A 20,403-nucleotide genomic window follows, 5' to 3' on the forward strand; every position below is an offset into this window, starting at 1 on the left:
AGCTATTCTGATCAGCCACACTGCTGGCCTTCCCTGCTAACCAGACGCTGCCTGTTAGCCACGTCCTGGGATGGTGCTTGAAGGAACCACTTATAACTCACAAGCAAAACGGTTCACCTCTACTTGTTAGTTACAGATGTGAGATCAACTGAGTGAGCTGCTGCCCGCCAGATGATTGCTGTCTCTTGCCTATATCCAGCCCTCCCCCAGTTCTTGCATCTCCCCACGGCTTCCACCACCCAGCTCAGTGCCAGCATAGAAGGAGCTGCCCCAGCACCCAAGGCATCTGCTCTTCCTTCATGGATGAGGAGAGGGAATTTCCTTTCAAGCTGCCCCTTTGCCCACAGACTGTCAATAATCACATAGCACATCTTAAACAGAGTCTCAGAGTTAATGGTGCAGTAGCTAGATGCAGAGGTTTTATGTTTATGATACAGAATATTTACATGGATCATTTCTTTTTTATTTTTTTCCCAACACCTTTGTTTTTAAAGTAACTTTCCTAACCTTAAAATAATTATTTCCTCCTTTCTTCATACAAACGTTTTTTTTAACGCTTTGGAATAGCACAACTATGTTGCTTTGTCTGTGCTGCGAACTCTGGAGTGTCAGTGTGTCCCCAGAGCATTAGATACTGCATGTAACATAATGGGAGCCAGCGGCCGGAGCTGAGAGCTCACATAGGGGTCTTCTAATCCTGCACCTTACATAGGGGATCTGCAGCGCTGATGGCAGTCTGGAAATCAGCTGCACAGAATGAGCTCATTCAGCCTTTGGTTTATACTGAGAAGCTGAACTAAGGTTAAAGTCAAGAGTTTATCTGAAGTCTCCTATAATGTTGGCATGTTGCTAGCAGAGAAATTAATCTGGTTTCCATAAATATTTGATAGAGTTCTATCATCATCCTCATCATCATTTTGGGCTTGTTGACACCCCTCTTCTCCCTCCAGTGATCGCAATCTGTCTTGGAGTCATAGCAGAAAGTCAGGTGGTGATATTTCAATCAGTTCTTATAACAAATTCCATTCAAATTCTGTCTGAAAGGGAGTTAAGGTTTCATCCTGCTGCTCAGAGAATGATATGCTAAATGCAGCTTCCCAGGGGCTTGGCTGCAGCCCAGCGCTCTGTAATTTATAGCTCTCCTTCCCGATTCCCGCGGTGACCTTGGGACCTACCGGGCACGTGGCTGAAGTTCCCCCGCTGCCCACAATCTGTCTGGGAGCCATCAGCCCTGCCCTGCACCTCGGCAGCCCCACAGCAGGGAAAGGTGCAGTGCAGGCAGTGGGTAACACCTCTGGGCCAGCATCCCTCTCCGCTCATACCAGTGATTGCTGAGCATTGGTCTTAAATGACAGAGATTGTTAGCTAACTTCAAAGCATGAAATGAATTTACAGAAGAGGCTTAAATTATATTAGCCGAAGGCACTTTCCGTATAGATAGCTAGAAGAGAGCGATAATTGCCGATCTCCAAACAGTTGCTGTGCCCTTTGTATTCACATGGGAAAAAATAACTTGAAAGGTTATTAACATGAGATTTCAAAAAAAGTTCTGACGTTATTACTCTTCGTAGTTACAATATGCTGTGTGTGCCTGAGATGCTTTACTGAGAAATGCGTGTCCACAGCCAGGGGAGCTGATAACTGAGATTGTAACGTAAGACATTTATAACAGAAAAATTGTGTAATTCAGAGAAGTTATTGCCCCTTGAAGATTACATTCATTATAGAATGTAACAGAGATATGTCTTTAGAATGACTGTAGTTTCTCTCATTTAAATAGCTATTCAGGAATACAATTGTTCAAGCTTATGTATGTAACTGCAGATTGTTTTATAAAATTATTGAATGAAGGCAACTTTGGGGACCATTGCTGCTTTTCTGGGCTGCTCTTTGTCCAGATTTTTCAAGGAGATACCTTCCATAAATACTTGTACTATTCTATCTAGATTCCTTATGATGGAAAATACTTTAAAAAAAAGAAGTGACTTAAAATTATTTTAAATTATTTTAGATTTGTTTATTCACCAATAATTACTAGATTTTCTGCACAGCAAGCAATACAGAATCAGCTTTAAAACCAAAGAATAGCAAAACCTGTCCTGGGTTTTGGTCTTTCAAGTATTGTGTCTGATATTATCAGCAGTTTGCATTACTAGAAATGGACCTCCTCTGAAATCCAGTCATTCTTTACATAGATCCTTTTTGAAAGGCTTTTTCTATTATCTGTTGTGAAGCCATCAGAGAATCATTACATTAAGTAGTTTTTTGTAAACAAGAAACCAGTGAATCCAAAAAACTTCCTCTGCAAGATGCTCATCACTGAGACACCCCTGGCAAAGCATTCATCTGCCTGGAGCAGTCTTAACACCAGTGAACCTCAACTGGAGGACATCAGCATAGGCTCATCAGGCTTTTCACTTTTACTTGTAACAAATGTAAACTCTCAGAACTGTATGAGATCGATTCATATACAGTTGCTACAATATTGTTTCTTTTGCTGCTACAATACTGTTTCTGTACTAGATGCAGAGGCTCACACTTGGATGTGAGGTGCGCACGATGGACGCACACAAGTGAGTGTGGCAGAGGAAGCAGCTGGTGCAGCCCTGCCCAGCAGTGCACCTAGTGCTGTACAGCACAGCCAGAGCAGGCTGCCCGACCAGGAGGCACTCATGTCATCTCATTTGGCTCTTGTGCATGTGATTAAAGCCCCCACCTCCTTTTTATTCGTTTTCCCAGGATATGCCATCTCACTGTCGCACAGACCTGGCGGCAACACTATGCCGGGCACTCTCCCTGCTCAGCTATTAAACTGCTCTGTTGCTTTCTTTTGTCAGGGCTTCTTTCCCCTCCTAATATCTCACCTAAACTTTTTCTTTCTTAGCTTCAGGCCATTGCTCCCTGGCCTACAATTTTTCTGAGACTGTGAATAATTCCCTCCCTTCGTTTCTATTGTTACCTTGAAGGTATTTATAGACTGTGATCATGTTCCCCCTGAGCCTTCTCTTTCACCAGACTCTGAATTTAGCTTTCTCAGCCTCTTCGCATGTTATGTTCTCTAATCCATGTATCATTGCCCTCCTTTGTTTTCATCTTCTTTTGAAGGCTGGTAACCAACAATACACAGCATCGTGGTTTTGCACAGCCATTGCTTATAAGATTCATACACAGTTCCTCGTTATCTATATTATGTTGCCGAGAAGTGCTATTTTTTTAAATGTTGTTTACCTTATGAAATATTGCTATTCATCAAATGTAATTTTGCAAATGAAAATATTTCACATAACTCTCCATTCCGCTGCCAAGGTGTAAGCAAAAAGCAGAAAGAAGCAAGGCTAACGAATGCATCTGACAGCAAAGTCTCCTGGGGCCAGCCTCTGTTGGAAGCAAAAACCTTGCCTGAGTGAGGTGCAGCCTTCTGCACTGGTCGGCTGCCCCTGGGAGGAAGAGTTAGCCTCAGGACTGCGCCCTGCCCACTGGCTGCACCTCTCTGTCAAAGTAACGTCAGCTACCTGGCCCAAAACACTCCGTTTCTCCATTGAGCGTGGTTCCCTCAGCTGCATTGCTGAAATGAGAAATTATACCCTACTCGAAATTCTGATTTTGGTTGCATTAAAGATTGAAAGCCTCAATTTTAAAATCTTGCCACGGAATACAAAATTCTTGGGAATGAAATGCAATTTTGGGAAAGGAGAAGTGTTCTGTCTTGATGATTTTGATCTCCCCTAGAATCTCTGACCTGGTGGCACTGCTGGACCTGCCCCCATAACCCTGCATTCAGCTGGTCCTGCTTGAGCAGCCACTCCTGGCTCATCCAGCCCCAGGCTGTCCTCAGCCAACCCCACAGCTCAGCTGGCTGCTGGGGCCTACAAAGCAGAGAAGTCTCTTTTCACCTTACTGCCTCTTTTTCCCCCCAAAAAAAGTTTGCAACAAATCCACAAAGCAAAAGGCCTCAGGAAAAGGTTGTGTCATGTTGTGGCAAAGGAAACTATGCCTGGGAGCAAGAGCTTTGTATGGGGAAAGAATCACAGCTCCCCCAGTGCAACGGAAGGGGAGAGATGAAGGGAGAAATCTGAACCTACATTTGTGAAGTTAGACTGTTATAAGATTTCTAAGAAAATCAAAGTACTGGAAAATAGAAAAAGCCTTCTATACCATAGCAAGTGTCCCTGTGTGCATGTGCCCAGATTAGATTTCTGCACATCTCCATTCACTCTGATTTCTCCGCAGAACCTGACAGTAATGATGTCCCTTGTAGGACAGAATGATCTATCATGCCTTCCAGTGCTCTCCCACTTCTCCCATGTACTTTCCACATCCCTCTGTACCAGCCCTCTATTTTTACTTAGCTCTGCTTTTGGAAATAGAGCTGACTTTTGGCCCTGGGCTTCTACTAAATTGCAAATAGTGTCTTAATTCTGAAGGATTATGAAAAATACCTTACCAATAATGTGTTGAAAATAACTAATTCTTAGTTTAAGTTTACTAAAGATAAAAAAGAACCCCCAATAACTAACTGCAATGGCTACAGGGACTGCCATCACATAAGACATGACAAGCTTTCTAAATGATCTATCATCAAGCTGTACAAGCATTTATTCTTAGCAATGTGACAATTTTACTACAACTTCACCTGCCCAGTCAGATTCATACAACAATATTAGATAGGTTACAGCCATTTGCAGAGCTCATTCATGCCAGAATCAACCTAACTGAATAATTAATTTTTATGTTCAGTGGTTGAACTAAAACTAGTGGGGGAAATAATTGCTTCAGGGGTGCCCCAAAGACAAGTGAGTGCTTCTCTGCAGCTAAAGTCTTCAAAATTAAAAGTCATTTCAGATAAAAATAATTTTTTAAAAAAACTATCAAATAGTTATTTGGATTTATTTATTTATTTTTTAAGTTTAGAGTAATGTGTAAAATGATCAGTTGCCATCCTTGTTTAAAAAAAGTTTCATTTACCAAAATTTTGTAAATAAAAGATTTCAGCAGGGTTAAGTACAAATGACAAGAAGCTATAATCTGCCTGTCAGAGAAGCCAGATTTTTAATAGAGACCAAAATGCACTCTGGAAATTTAGTGCTGCTTCTGATTTTAGTTAATTATTGAATTCAAAATGTTTTGAAATATGCATTGTAAGATGACATTATTTTAATTTTCCCAGCAGAGACATTGACAGCTCCTGGATGATACTGCACTAAACTGTCCTCTTTAATGACATTTTCTTTTTAATAATCATTGATCCACACAAATTTGTTAGCTCCCGAACAGGAGCTCATCGCTCACAGTGCTTGTGAGAGTTCTGTCAGGAGCTGAGCGTGGCACGGAGCATTTCCAGCCATGAAAGTTTGCTGTGCAATCACATGATATCTTGGATTTGATTTGGATCCTAATTTTCTGTGGCTGTTCTAAATATAACAGTGCACCAAAATGCCTCTGCTTTAGTCCATGGATGCTGACAGCATTCAGTGAGGGAAGGTAAATCCTGAGAGGAAACATCAGTAAAGTTGTTCAGAAAGCAGTGTTTCTTGTCCATCCCTAAGAACAAGAACCTCTTATCTCCACACTATTTAGCTGCATATATCAGTTTTCTGAAGTTAGCATTTAAATGACTGGCCAGCCCAGGCCCGTCTTGCACAAGGAACATGAAGTCCACGTCACCCTGCAGCCTTGCTTTTTCTTTTCACTGCCCTAGGTCTTGTTCTAGTCTTCTCCAATGTTGTGAAAGCAAACACCTGCTGGAAAGTAAATGGTAACCCATGGTCTAAGAGTATACACAAGGCCCTGAAAAAACGCTGCTGACATTGCAAAGTGAAGTCTTGCAGTGGCTGGTGCTAAGGAGCAACTGTGTCCTCCAGCTGCTGCACAGAGCCTTATGGAACAAAACTGCCTCTTTCTCACTGCCCTTCTGGGAGAATAGGGATCGATATTGAAGCATGACTTCTTTCCTGAGTCCTACAGGGGAAAGGGTTAGGGAAATAAAGCCCTTTCCCAGAAAATCCTCTGGACCAGGGGAGAAAAGCCCCTCAGGATCCAGCTGAGACCACTGCGGTATTTATTTATTCCTTTCCCAGTGATTCCCAGCAGCTTTCAGAGATTACTGCTCCCTTAGGAAAGTACAGCTCAGAGATGCACAGCACTATTTCCTCCCGTTCCTTCCCTTAGAATCTCCCCTGGGAAGGAGAAAGGTTTACAATCCTTTCCCTTCATCTTGCAAACCGAGCCTTGATCTCATTGTCTGCTGCTGCACAAACAATAAACAAGGTTTCCCAGCATGGTTTGTCTTAGTAATATTCTATTTCTCTGTCAGACTTTAGGTCAGGTGGTAATTTTGGGTGAAGTACTATCTACAAAGACAACAAATGCAAGAAGCAATCTCAAGGCAAGGGATAAACCAGAGTGATTTTCTCTGTCACCACTGTCTATGTTTCTATTATGGAATAAAGCACAGGACAAGGAGAGGGATTCAGTGCTTTGACTGTAGTGACAGGTAGTACCAAAGAGCCCAGCTTAGTTCATCTCTGCACAGCCCTGTAAGGGGCAGGCTGGTGTACCCAGCAAAATAGTGATATTTATCTTCTGTGCACAGCTGATCTATAGAGCACAGCGTTTATCTGAAGGATGTCAGGGCCTGCAAAGCTGCTTGGCTTGGTTGGCTGAGGTGCTGGTATCTGTGCGAACTCAGAGGGTAATTTTGTCTTTCATTCCTTATCTTGAGGCTTTGTCAGACATTTCTGTCTAGAATGAAGCCCTAACACTTGTGATCTGTCCATATGGCTCTGTAAGTGTTAAAATAAGGAGAGCTTTGGGGAAATACATGGGTTGCAGGGTTTCCCTTCCAACCCAAGGGCTGCCTCAAGCATGTTCACAGGCTGCTCTCTGCAGATCTCAGGAAAGGACATCAGCTGAACTCCTGATGCCAGCAGAAAAATCCTTCTCTGAACAGCCTATTATTAAGATCCTATTCATTATATAGTAGAGGTCTTACAGGTCAATCTGTTGTTTTGCTTCTTGGACAAGAGTACAAGTCCAGCCCTCACCAACAGCAAGGTACCAGCCTTGTGTAGCTGCTTTCTCTGGGCAACTGAAGGAAAACAACAACTTCTGAGAAGGTTTAACAAAAGGGACTGAAGATAATTACATTTATAGTTTATAAATGTGAAGGTGACTCGTGGGTGTTTATACTGCTCAGACAGAAATGTTGTTAAAGGGAACAAGATGTCACGATCCTACAGCATCCTATATATTTTTTTTTTTAATGTGAAGTAAAAGTCCATAGTACCAGAAGGCAAATAGCTTTCCTTTGCTGTTAGCCTCTCAATTCTATTAAGAAATTATTGAATATCTCCCTGCCTCTTTTCTCTTTTATTCCGCTTCTTTGTTTACTGTGTAGATAAATGCTTCACTTAAAGCCCACTGCAGTCAGGGAGTGTCTCTAGCAGACAGTGGATCACACTGTCATCATGATTTAGGGTTTCACTGATCGTACTTTATTAATTTTGTATTCTCCAAAAGGTTTTAACTCTCGTATTATATGTTCATTGAATTGTTTAAAATGAAGGGGCTTTCAGTCTCCACTGCCATACTAAAAGGAAATTGAGAGCTTGCTTTTATTACCATGCAAGTTAGGCAGTCTGAACAGTGTCTTTTAGCCAGATGTAAATCCACAATTATAAATCACCACAGGAAGGGGAACGGCAATCACTGCATTTTGATTTATTGCCACAATACTTTTCATATAAATATACTGACCAAAATAGGGAAATGAGGTATCTTTTCTACTTGTTTATGCAGCAAACATCTCTCCTTAAAGTACCATTTGTACTAGAAGTCAAAAGAGCATCTCAGTAAAACTACTCACAGAAGAGAGAAGAGATAGCGCCAGACTGATGCACAGTAGAGGAATAAGAGATCTGCTGGGTAGCATAACTATGTAGGGCTGTATAATTTCTCCAGATTAGGATGTACAGCATGTGTAGTCATGCTCACATAAGGTATAAATAGTTCCCACTGCTTCAAAGGAGAAGACTGTCCTGGGAGCTATGGGCAATGGAGTTTTAGTTCCTACTTCCGTGGTATTTTCTGCACGTCATTTAATTTCATTGTGCCCAAGTTTGTTCATCTGTAAAATAAATCTTTTGAATACAATTGAATCAGCTTCATACAGCAAATTACATCTGATGCTGAATCATGTCCTTTATCTCTCTGTCTGTTTATTTTTATTGTGAGCTCCTCAGGGCAAAGGCTATCACTTGAAGTCTCATATATAATAAAAGCGTCTTGAGCACCACAGAACCCCATTGCCAGGAACTAGAAGCTTATTATAATAATGATAATAATAACAAAACAAATTTGGTCAGTCACTCAAATTAAGATGCAGTGTTCAAACTAAAGGAAATCTGTACTTAGGACATTTTTTCATGAATACATTGGCCCCCAAAAGAGATAGCCTGTTTGGGTGCATCCCTGGATAGGTGTAAAACACTGGATATGCTTTAGCCTTTGGAAGAAAGCTTTCTTGCTGAAATAGAGCCATTTGGATACACAATAACAAAGACTGCAGCGTAAGTAATGGGTACTGAACAGCTCAGTGACCTTATCAAGAGCTTTAATGTTCTCAAACCCCTGTTTTTCAGTTGTAGGAAAGGGTTGGCTAGTCTGAACATATCCAAGATAGATAAAAACTAATAAGGGATTTTTCTAGTTATATGGACATGTGGAGACGTTTCTGGATACAGTGCTGAGAACACAAATCAGTCTGTCTGCCTGTTCCTAAAAGAGCCCAGGCCAGGGCTATCAACCAGGATTTGCTGCATGCCCACAGGCCATGGAAAGATTTAAAAAAAAAAACAAAAAAACAAAAAAACACCCCACCCAACAAAACAACAACAACCATCTTTCTTAGAAGATAGAAGCTAAAACTTTGCTCTTGCTGAAAATGTCATCTTCTGTTAGAGATGGAATAGAGATACAACCTGCAAAGAAATGTGACAGTGATCTGGTCTACTAAACAGTTTCAGAGCATATGTGCTTTACTTCATCTGGTCAAAAACCAAAGAATAGCAAAAATTGAATATATACTTTTTAATGCCTCTATATGATACCTCTGAGCATTAATTACAAATAAATACCGAGAGGACAGTAAGCTATGGAAACATTCTTGAGAGCAGGGAGAGGAGGTCCAGGGTTCTTTTGTAATCCGCCCCTGCAGTTTATGCACAAGCATTTTGCTCAGACAAAACTTACTGCCTCCCACCTGATTCTGGTTGCAAGTCCCAAGCACAGAGTTGGGCCCTAATGATAGGTTTACGATACACTGCTCAGTATTTTTCATACATATTAAACTCATTTTGTTGACAGAAGAGGTCTCTGGGGTCAGCAGGCTCATGATGCTCATTGCCCTTAATGGTATTAACACCTCATGTGGCAGTCATTCTGCATTTCTCCTTGCTGTGCCTGCATTTTAAAGAATGATTTTCATCCAGAAAAACATTTTGGTTCTTGCAATCAGTGCTCATTTCTGTAAATTAAGGAATGACTTGTGCCAAATTGTTCTCCTCTTTTTCTCTCTTCCAGGATTATTTGCAATGTAGCTTATGCCACAGTCTGTATGTCTATTGCGTGCTTTACAGGAAAATGAAATCATTACACACAACACAAATTACTAGACCTCTTTCATAATCACATGCCCTTAATTGGCATGTAAGCACTAAGATCACTGTAATACATGCAGTAAAATGTCTCTGACTCTTTTTTTTTTCCTCCCAGGTTTAAAGGTCAACAAGAATATTTTTCTTTAATTTGACAGGCACACAAGAAATAATGCAAGACTCATTTATGGTCAGGTAATGCACAAAGAAATCTATAAATCAAGCTAAGGGGAATATTAGATCATGCTCATATCTGAACCCATCTGGCTTAGTTCACAAAAGAATCAATATGAGGCAGAGAGCTCAGTATTACTAGTGATTTATGCTCTTGCATCTAAGGGGAAAAACATTTGCAATTTTTAAGTCGATTCATCTCCTCCTGAAACAATAGGATATGGAAAAGAACTACAGTTAGCTATTACAACATATGCACGGTAAGTAATTTGATGACAAGTTACAGTTGGAGGAGGGCGAGTTAGTTCCACTTAATGACTCAGCACTTCTTTTTGTAATTTGACTTTCCTTCCCCCAAGGTACTATTAGTATGGAGCTGTTAAGAAACAAAATTAGCCAGATTTCCACGTCTTTGATTTTTACAAATTGATTGTGATACATTGTTCTCAGGCATAGTACTGTTAGAATATATAACACATTGTAACATGCTTCTTTGTCTACTTTTAAATACCATTTTCACCAATGAACCTCACACCTCAGAACGTGATCATGGCCCAATAGTAATCCTACCCCATTCCACATTAGACACATAAGCTTTTCATCATTCTGGGAACATCCAGGATTTATGTGAGAGCTTTCTATGTATACAGCAGAGCTCTCAACTAAATAAAATCGCCGATTGGCCTCAAGTTCAGCCTCCCCATGAGACAAGATGAAAAGCATTGGGCTGCACTGCAGTTTGCTGTGTGATACAGGGGTGGGAGGCAGAGGGGGAGCGAGAGATTTCACAAAGAAATTGGAGTATGAGAAACAGATATTGTGGTGATGGGCGCCATAAATGTATTAGGGAAACTGGGGCAAATAAAACATCCATTTCAGCTACAGCCATTTGTTTTACACACTGTGCTAATATCCTTCATGCAAATACCAAATACGGCTTAATTTAAATCTGGAAAGGCATTTGGACTAAAGGGAGAGCTTGACATATTTTTCTCCCATCTAACATGCACAGGTAGAATCAATAATTTCCCCAGTATATGTTAATAAATTATTACATCAGACGTTATTGATCCAGCCAAAGAGGAAGGAAGTCAAAATAATGGAAATCAGATGGCTGTGATTAGAAATGCTTGGGATATTCATTTGGAATGATAACTGAATAACTGATAACTAAAACGGTCTATGGACTCTACACTTATGGATCTAATAGATAGAATAAGCCTCGCTGATCAAAAACAAGGTTACTTGTATAGTTGTATTAGAGAGTTGTGCTACTGAAAGCCAGTCTACGTGTTGCTTGTAGGTATGGGAGCTATACTGTAGCTCACCAATCTGAAAGCATCAATTTTAAGCATCTGATCCTTTCAGCCATAGTTTTCTACTGTATTTTGCAGCTGAAAACTCCTAGGCTTTATTCTAGTAGCAGGCTTAGCACTCTTCAAAGTATTTATTTAAAAGGCTTTCACATGTTTATGTCATTATTAATAATGAATATGTTCATTAATTTGCACATTCTTTACAAACACTGAGCAGGATCCAAGAGTTTCCCATGTGAGGAGTGACTTGCTGGGTCTACGCTATTGATTATTCCTCGGGTATATTGTTCTAGCAGATAGTAGCACACGAGTGTTGCACCTATTAACCCCAAAGATTGCAAAACATTTCTGAACCAAAGAGGGCAGTGTGCCTGTTAGCAGAGATCACATCCATCACAGGAAGGCAGGCACCTAAGAGACATCGTACAACAACGTTCTGACTACAAAGAGCTCCCAGGAGCTGTGCAGGCAGGGAGCAGAGACTGCCATATCACTCACTACATGCAATGGAAAGGAAGAAGTATGATTTACCTAAGTAGGAGATGGTGAGGATACAAAATCCATACATTTCTCTCTCTTTATCATCACACCACTGGAGCCTCTTCTGTTGCAGAAGTCCCTTGTTTCTGCTTTCGCTAACTTTACTATCCAGGAGCTATCTCTCAACTTAGGGCTCAGCATCCATTTTACTACTCAGCCTTCTTTTATGTTTTTGCTATTCATATTGCCTGTCCTTAGCTGCCTCTTCTCTGTAATACTCCTGCATCCTCTGTCCAGCAGCTCCCACCTGCCCTTCCCAGCTCCTCCAGGATAAGCTGGTCCCTTTTGCAGCATGTCTCACTGGTCCCAGCTGTATCTCCTTCCTGGTCCCTTAGGGCCTCAGAAATAAACAAGAGCACTAACTCACAGACAAGAAAACAGCACTACCCTCATTGCAAAGAGTTTGAATGTTCTTGATAATAGTGATAGATTCCAGCTGGGACTTCTAAGGACTGTGTGGACCAGAATCTTCTTCACCTGTTCTCTCACAGACAGCATTTTTAGCACCCTGATATCCACAGGAGCAGGTTGGGGGCATTGCCTCTGGGAAGGGTAATTTAATGGTGTGTGTATATTGCAAGTGTTATTTCCGTAGCCCTGAAATATGAAAGAGGAACAGAGTTCCATCACATTGCTAGGAAACCATGGGGACTGGCCATGTTTCATCAGTTTCAAAAGCCCTTCTAAAATGTGGTACCACAGAAAATGTGTATGTGCAGATATGGCTCATTGAAAGTCAAAAAAATTCCCTTTTTTTTTCCACGCTCGGGATTTTTGTGAAGTTTCTCTTGAGCACAACAAGCCAAATGTGTTTTCCTTGAGGTCTTCAGGAATTCCTTGCTCTAGTTCTGGTGTAATGAACACCAACAGACTGTTGCATTGACACTATAATGAGACCTGGGCCACATGGGATTGCAGGATATTGTGAAAAATGAGAACATCCGTTTGCACCTCTCATTTGCTGTGTGTGAAAAGTGATCCTGAAAATGAATTTTGTATTTCTCCCCAATCATCCTTCACCATAGCTGATATCTAAAAAAAAATTTTCCCCTGCCAGGTGTGCATGTGGCAGTCATAACAGCTTCACTGGAGTTATATCGTAAGGGTGACAAAAGTCGTCTTCCAAATGGGTAGAAAATGATACAAGCTCCATAACATCTGACTGGATTTATCATACCTGCTCTGCATTAGTTAAAGATACAAGAGCATAGCATAACAAGTTTTATGGGCTGACTCGGTGTAGCAGTACTGCACCTTCTATACTGGATTGCAGTTATGAATCTCCTTTGGACAATATAATGCAACTGTTTCTTCTGGCTAAGACCTGTTATATTTGTTAGCAGCTCTGCAACAACACACCTGAACCAGCACTATCCCACTTTATAGGGGCTTTTGCCTGACCAGGTTCTTTCTTCCAAAAACTTGAGCCATGCTAGAAAGAGATGATTGGAGCTGAGGGGAAGAAGGAGAGTAACACCTGCTCTTTGGTCCTATACTTGCTGCAAAGTGGAGCAGACTCTTGAATTACAGCAGTGGGGAATGGTGAAGCTTTGATTCTTTTTAGATGGCCTGAACTCTGCTGCCTTGCTGGGCTGTAAACTGACAGAGGTGCTCAAAGCACCAGGGCTGAACATTTCTTTCCAAGCACTAAATTCAGCTCTGGACATTTGTATGCCAAAGTAATTGAGGATTAGAGTAAGAAGTACTCCATACCTGGGATTACACAGAAATTCATGGCAGTTGTTTCAGATTTCAGAGGAGCAGTCGTAGCCTAAGCAGAAACACAATTGTTCTGAGCATGGTGAGGTGCCGAGTGCTGAGCACTCAGAACAAAACAGAGTAATTTGGAGTCCCTCCACTAAAATAAGATATTATTTCCCCATCTGGGAAGCTATGTTTCTTCCATCCATTGGTGTGTGTACTTCTGTGAAAATGGCATATTATTTCCTAGCGCAGATACCTGTCTGGTCACTGAGGCTAAATTATTATTTCTTGTTCACACCTCTTTTTTTCCCCCTGCAAAGGTTTACTTCTTTAATGCTTGTTATTTAGAAACTTTGTGTTATGTAAATAAAAGCTGTGACCTTTGCCTTTCTACAGGCTGGGGCTAAGCTGATGTGGAGCAGTGCAAGGAGAGATGGTGAGCAAACAGGGTTAGAGTACATTTCAAAATGCCATTTTCTCACTTGTAATTTACTCTTCCTACTTCAAGCATTCCTCTGCAGAGATATTTATACAAATAGGTGTTCCATGTACTGTATGTCTCAGGTTTATTTAGGACTGTTATTGAAGATGTACACTGCTCAAAAGAAGTCATAGTAGATAATTCCATTTGCCAGCTTCAACAAAATGTTCCAGGGAAAGTGCTGTTATCACCGCAGAGAATTTTAATGATGGCAGAGTCTACAGACAACTAATTTGGCAAACAAGGCTGCAGCAACAGACACCTCAGCAAATTATTTTGCCAGTGGTGGTGTTGTGATTGTTGCTGCCTGTTAAACACACTTTGCATCGACCTCCCAGCTCCTTCCAGAAACTTCGGAACTGCATTTATCCTGCAGTGCTAACTTTGCTCTTCATACAACACCTACTGGGAACTAATCTGAGAAAGTTGCTGAGCATCCCACAGATCTGGCTGGTGAACTTGCTCATTGCTTGTTTGGTTATAATCTTCTTTTTGTTATATAAATAACACTTCTGACTCTGCCATTAAAAAAGCTAACTAAAATTAATAATAACTTCACTAGTAAAGCAATGTGATGCAGCAGAGGGAGAAGCTGAGTTTAGATACTTTCTATTTTCTGGGAGATGCTGCACTAATTCACATCCCACTGCTGTAATAAATGTAAATGAACAGGGTGCCTTGCTAATCTGTTATCATCTGCTGGAGGGAGTGAGGAAAAGAGGAGCCTGGAACTCCCTTATCTTACACTCTTCACTGAACAGATGCTCTTTGCACACTGAGACCTGCATGGAAACACCACAGGGGCAGCAGTGAGGTGCTGGCTAGATGGAAGTGATAGAAGTGTTTTACTGTTCCCTGATTCCCTTGCTAACAGGCAAACTGCTTTCTGTGGCACAGCCTGGCAGCACCTCAGAACCTGCTCTCTGCCCACCTTTCTCTCTGCAACCGCCTGCTGTACCACTGACGGAAGGGAAAAAAGACTAAATGGATGTGGTCTTCCCTTTACAACACTTCACTGGGCCAGGAGGAGATTTGAGCTACTCCTTTCATATGGAGCTTTTTCAGCAAACTCGCCAGGTTTTGGTGCTCCCAGTCTGACACCTCTTCATTAGCACTAGAAAACCTCACAAATATAAGCCTGTGTGTATCTCACTGGAAACCCTGCAGGATGCTGCACTGCTCCCAAGTGATTTTTTCCTCTTTCTTTGCATTTCTTTTATGCTGTCAACTAGAACAAAGGAATTTTCAATTAATTATTTGTGTATTTGCTGAAACCACTAACCTACATCCTCTCTAGTGCAAAACAATTCCTTAACTGAAGTTCTTGGCAGGTTTACACAAGTTCAGCCTGTAAGCTTAACAAATTCTACTCCCATTTTTAGATCTGCATATTCAATTTCCTCTTATGTAAAAAATAAACATTTTACTTTTTTCATTATTCTTCAGTAACTAAGAGAAGGAGGGGTGATTCAATAGTTGGAATACTAACCTGAGCTGTGGAAAATCCAAACTCAGCCTCTTTTTGTCTCCTGATTTCCCACTTCTCTAGACAAGTTCTTCAGTTTTCTCTACCTCTGCTTCTTATTTGTAAAACGGGAACAACCCTGTTTTCACAGCTACAGGTTGTGGAAGACAGCTATTGAAGTGACAAGGACTGTGCAGATGACTAAATAGATAAACTGTAGTGCAGGACTAGAACACAAAGGGGTTTACTCTGATTTAGTGCATTGAAAATACATTTATCTCCACGAATATGACTTTCTTTCAGTGCATTCTTTTTGACACACTAATTCTCAGCTGAATCGGTTTCCGCAGTTCACTTCACAGCCCAGCTCAGACATTATGCCAAGGTAATGCAGCAGGCAGGATGAGATGGCTGAAGTATGAACTGCTTGGGTTGTACTAATGAGCCAGTCATGGCCCTAGAGTTTCATGAATCATTATTTTTTTTTGCAGCATGTGACATCACTGGAACTCAATTAACATTTCCACCAGTTTTGCATGGAGCTGTGACCTTGCATTCAATATCCAAACAGATCACGTGCCAAATCACAGCCACCTCACTGACGGACACCAACTGAATGTCACCATCTATGCACCCACCGTGTTGTCCTCACTCCTCATAGTAATTAAATGTGATTCTTCTCCTCCTGGGCAAAAATGAAGCATCTGCAAGATGTGGAGATTTTATCATGGATGTGGAGCAAGAGAGTTCAGATCTCTCTCTTCTTGCAGATAATTGCTTAGTTTAATGAGGAAGTTTTGCAGAATTTTTAACCATTGCTTCCGTGCCTCGTTTAATTATTTGCATATGGCATCAAGTTAAAAAGAGTGTGCATATACAGCAGCTCTTCTCCTTCCTGTACCAGACATTAATGAAAGGAAGCATAAAGTTTTTCACTAATGATGACGGAAAATTAGTTTCAAAACCCCAGAGGCGTCTTGAAAGATACACCAATGACATATAAAGGTCCAAGGAGAGAAATTCAGCTGAAAATATTGCCTAGACCCTTTTGGGTTGTTTCAGCAAGAGATTCTGTTCCCATTTAGTTCTGTAGTTATGGACGAGGAGGGTAAAGAGTAAATACAGAAGGATCTATGAGACTGCAGAGCACGCAGCAAGGAAGCGAAGCTGATAAACACGGTGCAGACGAGACAATGAATGCCAGCATGGCATATACAGTAAAGGTTACATGCCTGGAGACCGACAGCCAAAGACAGATTCATGCCTCTTTTTTTCTTTTCTTTTATTTATTTTTTTTAAGTCTCTAGCTAGTGAAAAGTTGAGTGTCTGGAGAGGAGCAGCCCTTTATGCATTAGTCATAACATTTTGAAGGGCAGCAGATCCACAGTTAGCAGCACAACGTAGGAGAAAAACAGTTGCTAATTCTGCAAGATGCAGTCACTAGTTACTCTAAGGCATCTCACCCAAGCAACAGCCCGCCTGCTCAGAGAGGATCGTGCTCTACTTACACTCTCTGCCACCATATGCTTCAGCATCTCATTTGCAGTATTGTGAATTTCTTCTCTGATTATTTCAGTTTTATAGTGTAGCATGAAGTGAAGAAATACTGTTGATCATGTAGGAATTACCGTTTTAGTCTTGGTCAGGTAAATAATACAAGCCCCATTTAGCAGGCAGGGATCTGTTTGCCCAGCTTCACCATCTCCTGTAGCTGAATTGAGAAGAGCTGTGGCAGTGAGGGTCAGGTGATGGTACTGATGTGGCTCAGCCATTTCACAACCTCAGACAGCTCTTCAGTTTGGATTTTTCTGAATCCCTGAATAGATGAGTAAGTCTATGGCAATAAGGATGCTTTTCTTAGATACTTTTCAGAACAGTTTGGAAATAGCCCACCTGCACTCAGCTTGAAAATTCCTCCACCTCACAGTCACTGTTCTCTGCTTACAATTACTGTTTGTGTCTTCCTCCAGCTCCCCTGGGTTACCACTTTAATGTCTTTGACAATAAAACACTTGAACAGGAAGTTGCTCATTATACATTGGCAGAATAGAAAAAAAGGATGAAGCAAGAAGGAGAAAAAGATAAACGGAGGCAGCAAAGAAATTTCCATTAGTGGAGTAAGCCAAAATAGCTTTTTTAATGTTTGAGTAGGTCTCTAAAACACAAATACATCGTATCCTTCAACCATCAGATGCACAGTTTACATCTGTTAGTATTCAGGCTGGTAATGAGAGTTAGTGCTATGAGTTCATTATTTCTTACTGATCTCTAATAATTACATACAATTATGATATTAGAGCAGCTACAGTATACATATGTAGTTAAGAATCTGCTGTGCTTTCTTCACACAGTGTGTGCTGGGAGCTTGTTTAAACCAAAGCTTGGGGCTTACAGAGGTCTCAGATCCTCTATGCATTGCAATGCAACATGTCATAGAACAGTCATGAAGCTCCTGAAAAGGGATGTAAAATTCGTCTGTAAAACCAAATAAAATAAATTATAAATAATTAAAAAATAATCGAGTGGGCTGGTTGGAAGCTGGGAAAATCCAGAATAAAGCCTAAAGTGGTGCACTTAACCCCTGTTATACCTGGGTATTTGGGAGATCTAATGCTGTGGTCCACACAGAAAGTTAGTGTATGGTCTAAGCTATAATTTTCACTGTGGTGAAGGTACATAAACTCCAGTCATTGCTAGCCCTGAAGAGGGCTGCAGAGCTGAAATGTTGCTATCTGGAACCACAGGAGTTCCTGTAATGGCTTCTCTTGTTTGTTAGATTGAACTTTTACTGCAACGTGCAACACCAGAGCAGCAAAGCTACAGTTCAGCTCTAACCACATCTTACTACTAGCGATCAGCCCACGCACTGCTCATAGCAAATGCAACAGTAACAATGTGCAGCCTGATTTGACTCCAAAAATATTTTTTCCTCAAATCCCACGGTGCTTTTTCTTTTTTTTATTGGAGTCACACTGTAAACCATGAGTTGCCATCTGATGAGGTAGCAGAGCATACAGTAATGACTAACAGGTAGATGCAGGCTCTGGATATTTCTCTCTTGCTAGGATGAGCAGAGGCATTGGTCTGGAGAGAAATGTGCTGAGGAGCCAGACATCGCTTTTGCTGAACTTGAGTAAGAATTTTGATGTGACCTTAGGATGTTAGGAGATGTCCCATGGGTGACACGAAGCAGTGAGGATAGAGAATACTAAAATTTCTAATCTAAAGTCAAGACGATGAAAGGAATTTCTTGAGAAATACAACATAGCAAAAGCAGAATGTACAGCTAGTAGCAGCACATCCTTACAGTGCAGTAGTCCCCCTCACCTGACAGCTAGCAGGCTTCTTCCTGTTCAGTGAAGACACCTCGCAGGGGATCCTCTGTAGCCACTGCATTATGCCTGTTCTCAGGCCACAGAGAATTAGCTGTGAGCCACAGTTGTTAAGGCTGGAAGGTACAGACTCTGTTGCCTATCCAAAATTCATCCAGTTCAAGAGGATGTAGTGACTAGGCAGGACCAGGATTAATCTGAGGAGAAATTAACGGGAACAATTTCCTTCCTTCTTAAAACCTGGACTTCTGTCTGCTGAGAGGCACTGGGACTTGTGTTTACCACATAAAACTGATACGGATTCTGTTGTTTTTTTGTCCTGGAGACTGGAGTCCCTAAGAGGATTTTGTATCAATACCCTATAAGTCATGCAATAAGTATACAAGTATACAAGTTACAAAATTATAGTGATATCCACAGTATTAGTATTGGCAATATGGGACACAGAAAGCTTTTTCAAGGAACACATCTTTTTCATCACAAGATTATGACCAGAGACAACATTTTCTGCAAGGTACTGTTTTGCTAAAAAGCCATTTTGGCAAAGAAAATTGACTGGTTCTAATCAAAGCTCCAACACTATTACAATCTGCAATAGCAGAAAGAGGTGACTATAATTTTATGGGGATCTGAGCATAAAACTGTGAAACAAGATTACCCGTGAAATGAAGGAACACAGGCATTTGCTGTTACATACCCACTACTCTACTCATAGAAGGGTGAAATCATTCTGGAGAACACCTATGCCAGGTACCATAAAGAAAAATCATGCTTCATTTCATTTCTCTGCTGTACTGATTTCAAGCGTTCAAAATTCTTGAATCACGCTCTCCAGAATAACAAGGTCTAAATATAGCAAAGGCCATAAATGCTTTCTGGATTTTTTTTTTATAATCAAGATAATTACAACCCTATTCAAGGTTAAGTGCCTTAATGTCATTAATCATTCATTAGAGACAATTGAATTAAGGCCCAGCAGCACTCAGAACAGCCCTCGCTTGATTACCTGCCCCTTCGTAACAGTAGCAGCACAGCTCAGCTGTATCCAGAGACTCCAGCAGAACCCTACAGCTTTTGTAACACAACTGGGAAGTCCCCAAGTTTGGGTTATTTTCAGTCTACGTGGGAGTAAGTTCCAGAAAAAGTGTTAGTGGGGGAATTCTACAGCAGAAGGATTTTCAGAAAGAAAATGCCCTTTTCACAGATCTGAAATTTTCTGTGTGAAAACAGAAAGTTTGGAAAAAAAATATTTTTCACTGGGAAATGAAAAGTGACGGCTCCTGCGGCTGTGCCCACCTCCCACTGCTCAATTCGCTTCTGGCAGAAGGTGAACTGAAGAGCGGCTGTGCAGGCAGCTGCTGAGGCTGAGCCCCGGCTCCGCACCCTGCCAGTGTGTGGGCACTGCAGGGAGGGAAGGGCTGGGAAGGGAGAACCAGAGCCCAACGAGTGCTTGGAAACCCTCAGCAGATCAGCACTTTTCTGCACAACAGCCACCGGTGAGCAGCCAGGCGTGATGCAAAGTCCACTTAAGACTCCAATAAATTAATTTTTCTGAAAATCCATTTCTGCAAAGATCTCACTTTGACATTTTATTCTGATTGAGTACACACCTCTTCTCCCTGAAGGCACAGCTTTCTGTTTCCCAGTGCTCCCCACGTACCTGGGCTCTCAGTGGAGCGCTGCCACCCACTGCTCCGTGCCCGCAGCGAGGGCACTGTGCTGGACTCACCTCGGCTGC

At 41.4% G+C, this 20,403-nt stretch overlaps 1 protein-coding gene across 7 annotated transcripts in view; it reads left to right on the forward strand.

The window, feature by feature from the left end:
• The window catches only part of CHST8 (carbohydrate sulfotransferase 8), a 165,092-nt gene that overhangs the window by 6,817 nt on the left and 137,872 nt on the right, over positions 1-20,403 (forward strand). For 5 of the 7 annotated variants that reach the window (XM_085234523.1, XM_085234522.1, XM_085234527.1 and 2 more), the window contains exon 2: positions 9,772-9,848. The exons of the other annotated variants lie outside the window; for them this stretch is intronic. The gene's annotated coding sequence lies outside the window, so the exon portion shown is untranslated. The remainder of the gene's footprint in view (positions 1-9,771; positions 9,849-20,403) is intronic. 7 annotated transcript variants of the gene reach the window in all.

Source organism: Meleagris gallopavo, chromosome 13 (assembly GCF_905368555.1).
Source record: "Meleagris gallopavo chromosome 13, MGAL_WU_HG_1.1, whole genome shotgun sequence".
Lineage (NCBI taxonomy): Eukaryota > Metazoa > Chordata > Aves > Galliformes > Phasianidae > Meleagris > Meleagris gallopavo.